Genomic DNA, 6,000 nt, shown 5'->3' on the forward strand with positions numbered 1-6,000 from the left:
TCCAGATATATCCAGGATCTGCTGGGCTTAGGAGAGTTTAAGATCAGGATCAATTCAGCTCTCCAGCTCCTTATCAAACGACAGACAGCCTCTGGGATTGTAAGAGGAAATCCCTTATGTCTCGTTCCGACCCCTCTGCTATAATGTCAATGACTGACTGGGCTTAAGCAGTTGAGAAGTTGTATCGCATGTTTTTTCCCAAAATGCCATACGGGTGAAGTTCATAGACTCATCCCTGTTTTTGTTGAGTGAAATACATCATTCTGATTGGGTCTGTCAGGCCTTGCGGTGCCATGAAACTACTATTAGCTTTTTCGAAGCTAAGTGTTTCCATGTTTATCTGAAGAGCTCAGTGATGTGTATTCAGCTCGTTTCTTTTGGCCACGTTCTGCTCGATAGACGATGGTATGATGGATGTATATCCACACGTATCCACATGTATATCCTATTGTCTCTTCTGATGGACAAGTTATACTTGTGCTGTTCTAATAACCAATTTCTGTGTTCATGCAAGTGACTGATTGAACGAATCCTCACTTGTCAGTATCTGCAATTTGGCAGTACACCCAGACCTTGTTTTGAGAACGAAAGATACGCATCTCAGTTTCAAGGTCTGAACTTGGAGAGAAGAAGCCTCGTGAGGTATTGGTCGGTCACATGAATGAAGCAAACGTTAATGATTCATTAATTATGAATACGTTAAAGCATGCTATTATGACTTGTCTGCAGTATATAAGAGAACTAAATTGGACTGCCCCGTTAGAGCTCCTGACAGACAGATGCTCACTATGGTGCATCAAGTTTATTGTGTCCCTGTGTAAGAATTTCTACAAAACTTTTACAGGGCATCTTTCAGATTCATGGCAGGGATCAGAGCAGTGTAAGACGGGTTGAGGGAAACTGGGCCTGGTGGATTACTACAGTAGTGTTATGACAGCTACGGCTAATTGTTCATAAAATGGCTCTGTGAGCGAGAAGGCTACTTGTCATGAGGACTTCCATTCCGTCAATGAGCAGCCTAACTCTTCACTATCTTTATTGTGTAATCCTATGCATCTCTCCATCTCTCCCCACCCCCATTCTTCCCTGAGCACACTACACACTCCGATTCTTTCACAGGCACTCAGAGAGAATGAGGGAGGCTTTGGTTCATCTGGTGTTGTTGCCGCGGCATGTTGCAATCACTCCCCTAGTACGCATATCTGACCCAGCAGGAAGGAACAGGGGGCAAACTGCCCATTTTATACCTCTACTGAGGAGAGAAGGAGAGAGAGCTGATCTTGATCCTGCAAGCAGATGTCTGTGGATCCTTCCCTGGCCGAGAGCAGAGGAGTATGGGTAATTAACTGTGTTAGCAACCCACACTAGCCTTAGCCCTAGAGGGTCATAGGGTTCTCATAGGGACGCTGGCCTGTCATTGACTTTGGCAGGAAATGTTATCTTTCTCGGAACAACTTCACTCACTAAAATCTCTTTTCAACTATTGTGAATAATGTGGCCTTTGTAATGGATTTTTCCCACACCAAATAAATTAGGACTGTAGAACACCCTTTGAGGCAAAATTCTTTGCAGTATGATTTTTTTTATTATACGCTTGATCGTATTTTACAGTTTGGGCAGGCAGAGTAGATTTAGAGATATGCTCTTCCGAAGTAACCTGATTTTGTTTTGTCAACAGTTTAGCTTCCAATACATTAATGAACTTCTCTTTGATGGAACTCGGATAACCTGATTGAATACAGACAAGAGCAGCAAGGCAAATGTGACTTTTCTTCCATCAAATGTTTCTATTTTCTCCAGCCTACATCAACCTTGTAACAGAGGTTCAACACATTTCTGCTGTACTGCATCAATGCAAAGAGTGTCAAACCACTTGTTGTGTATAATGCAACAATAGTTCCAACCCATTGCCAAACCCTGCTGCGCCCAACTGTCCTGAACCACACAGCGCACGATTCTAGCTGCTCATGTCACGGTTTGAAACTCCAATGGTCCACACTGGACAAAGTCAACTTTCACCCCACAAACAGTATATAATTTCTGCCTGCGTACCCAGCCCCAGATACAGGGAAGTTGGACAACTCTACAGCACTTATAAGGCTTTGGATCAGTATCCACGAACAAACATGATCCAAATACCAGACTGAAAAATAAAATAGGGTCTGGTGGTCGGCATTACCTCAAGCTCTGGAATGGACATAATACAAACTGCTATCACTCCCCATTTCCAGCATAACTGTTACAAGCATGTAATTCATTTCAATGTCAGATGTTTTTTCTACCCTTCCTGTGTAATGACATTCACTGTGCCTTGTGAAGAGAGCTTTCTGGTCCCATAAATAAGACGGAGGTAGGGTTAGCCTGCCTGTTTCATCCATCATGGCCGGCAGTCTGGCTGAGCTGTGTTTGTGGAGCAAGATGGAGCATTGTTGGCCGCATCCATCCACGTTCCTAGAAGCAGCCATTCCCTGTGGGAACGTCCCTCAACCATTAAACACCTAACGGCAGGCTAGTTTGATTGGTCCAGCTGAGAGAGAGAGAGAGAGAGAGAGAGAGAGAGAGAGAGAGAACGAGTGAAAGAGGACCACAAGTCTCCACAGGTCTTCTACTGGTACGGGGTGACGAGTCAACAGGTTTTTCATTTAAGCTTCTCAGGCACATTGGTCTCGTGATATAAGAGGAACAGAAACACATCAGTCCTCCGACTTCAATGACAGTTTAAGTGTTATTGTAAAATCAACCAATGTTAAATGGATTACTGATATTTGAAATTGTATTATTTCACCTTTATTTAACCAGGTAGGCCAGTTAAGAACAAGTTCTCATTTACAACGCTCCCTGGCCAAGATAAAGCAAAGCGGTGCGACACAAACAACACAGAGTTACACATGGGATAAACAAACATACGTTATGAATGCAGGGGTGCTTACCAGAGGTCCACACACATTGCACCAGTCCAAAAAGCTGACAACACGTGTGTACTATTATTCTGCATTTAGTCCTGTGATGTTTCACAGGCTCAGAAGAAAGTTATTTGTTTCTGGCCATTTTGAGCCTGTAATCAAACCCACAAAATTCTGATGCTCCAGATACTCAACTAGTCTAAAGAAGGCCAGTTTTATTGCTTCTTAAATCAGGACAACAGTTTTCAGCTGTGCTAACATAATTGCAAAAGGGTTTTCTAATGATCAATTAGCCTTTAAAATTATAAACTTGGATTAGCTAACAAAATGTGCCATTGGACACAGGAGTGATGGTTACTGATAATGGGCCTCTGTACGCCTATGTAGATATTCCATGAAAAATCTGCAGTTTCCAGCTGCAATAGTCATTTACAACATTAACAATGTCTACACTGTCTTTCTGATCAATTTCACATTATTTTAAATGGACCAAAAAAATGTGCTTTGCTTTCAAAATCAAGGACATTTCTAAGTGACGCCAAACGTTTGAACAGTAGTGTAAGTCGGAAGCTTGCGGAGCAGGGCTTTTTAAGAAAAAGAGCGTAATGATCTACGTGACTTCAAAAGAAACTTCCTCGGGCTACATATTATTCCACAGCTTCCTGACAGTAATCCTGAGACCATCTCAAACCCCTCAGAGTCCTCGGAAAACCGTGACAATGGCGATCCCTCGATAAACACGGATGAACATCGAATGTCAGTGAGTCAGTATAAACCTGGAGCCTTATATGCGTGTCGCGCAGGTCTTGAAATTCACAGGGCATGTTGCAGATTCCGAAGCTTTAATGCTACGAATCTGGCTAATAAACCGCACTAATGAAGAGAGGGCTTAGCCCGGACTTTATTACAATTTAATGAGAAAAAACAATAGCAATTCTTGGAAACACAACCTTCTAGTAACACTGTTGTTCCTCACAAACAAATAGTCAGGGGGGAAAAAAGAAGAAAAGGATCTTTCCAAGATACTTAGTACCCTAATATCTTAACAACGGCCACCCAGATCAGCCCCTTCCCAGGCAGGAGAACGGTCCTGCTGGATCCGTTTGATCTCATCTCGCCCACCACTAATTAAAGAAGAATGCCATGAAGTCGGAGTCTGCATGGTTCTAAGGCATTAATCCCAGCTAGGGCTGAGTTGATCTCTTCAGGGAGGCATTGAGTTGTGTTCAGTAATGACTGAAGAGGTGACCGCTCCCAACACATTCCTTAACCACCACATTCTGCATTCCAGGGATTCCGGCTGGCCATACAACTGGGCGAGCACAGATGCTTGACCGAGCAATAGTAGTCAAATGCCGTGTCCGTTGTGTCATAGGATTTCATAATCTCCAAGTTAACCATATTGTATCCAACGTCTAGCATCCCTTTAATGATATTGAGTTCTATTACGAAAGGAGGCACAATGCTGAAGTTGATTGAAAAGGACAGGTTACTGCTAGCCTGGATGTTAGTGCTAATGAAACCTGAGGCAATGTTTTTCTTCTTCGTAATACTTGAGGTGCACTTGATTTAACTTTCCTGGAGGTGCACTTGATTAAACTGGCCTGGAGTGCAGAGTTTTCACTTTAGAGACCATTGGTTCCATTGTGTCTGTGAGAAGCTTATAAGTATTCAACCCAGATATGCTGCTAACCAGTTAATACTGGTTAATTCTAGCTAGCCTGGCTGTTTTGCGAGGAGACGTTGAGTTTGAAGATGCGAGAGTGACCTGGGTGTCACGATCGTTGGAAGCATACTCGGACCAACGTGCAACGTGATCTGGGTTCCACATCTTTTTTATTTAAAGTAAGTGAACCACACAACAAAACAATAAAGAATAATCAAAACGTGATGACAATGGAGTGCTAACATGCAACTACACATAAACAATATCCCACAAACACAGGTGGGAAAAACAACTACTTAAATATGATCCCCAATTAGAGACAACGATTACCATCTGCCTCTAATTGGGAATCATACAAAACACCAACATAGAAAAAGAAACTAGAACACAACATAGACATAGAAATACTAGATCACCCCCTTTTCACGCCCTGACCTACTATACCATAGAGAAACAATGGCTCTCTACGGTCAGGGCGTGACACTGGGCCTGCTCGGGGACACGGAGGTACTGTAGGTTGTCTGTGAGATGGACAGCCTCATTACCTGGCTATGTTCTGGGATCTGTCATCCGGTGCGACACTAAGGACACAGTCCTGGTCCCTGTGACAGCATCCATAAATCCTGAGCCAGACCCTGTGGCTTCTGGACTTCATGCAGGTATCCCGTTGCTGCCTTCCTCAGCCTACGCCAACCGTTCATGGATCTCTTTCATCAACTTCCACTCTCAACCCAGCCTGTGTGCTGTTTAATAAGACATTTCATAGACATAGAGGACTTAGTGGGTGACGCCATGCTCTGTCGTTAGTGTGATCACTGGAAGATGGTTGGCTGGATGTATCAGGTGTCACAATATCACAAATCAGACAGAGGTTGTAGACAGGAAATGCGCAATTCACTCCACCAACGCGTCATCCCTGCTTCAAAAATACTAAGGACGCTACAGTAAGATTGACCTGTCATCTGGCAGGTCTTAAATCTAGGCCTAGCTAGCCTACTCCTGAAACAGAAGTGGAGATTTCTCTTTCTGACTGGTTGTAACCTATTGATCCTTTCTGGGGGAACATCTATGCCGGGACATTGTGTTAATATCATTGTTCTAGAATAAGCCTTGTCCAAGTCATGAATTCAGAATTTCACTCAGTGTTCTTAAGAAGAGCTATTGTTTTTCAAAAGAGGAGGACACGATTAGACTTACATAACTCACACTCAAAACAAGCTGCGTATTTCATGGCATTCCAACACTCCACACACAATTATCTTATGAACATTCTGGAATTGTGCATGGATCTGCAGGCCAAATGCCCTCGGTTGTAAAATAAATTATGTCTAAACTTTTTTTTACAGAGACTAACGGAGACAGTATTTTGACGGGGACAGTATTGTCCCCGTCAAAAAAAGTGAATCTGTAAAAAGACAGCAAAATGCTGCT

This window comes from Salvelinus alpinus, chromosome 3 (assembly GCF_045679555.1).
Source record: "Salvelinus alpinus chromosome 3, SLU_Salpinus.1, whole genome shotgun sequence".
NCBI classification, from domain to species: domain Eukaryota; kingdom Metazoa; phylum Chordata; class Actinopteri; order Salmoniformes; family Salmonidae; genus Salvelinus; species Salvelinus alpinus.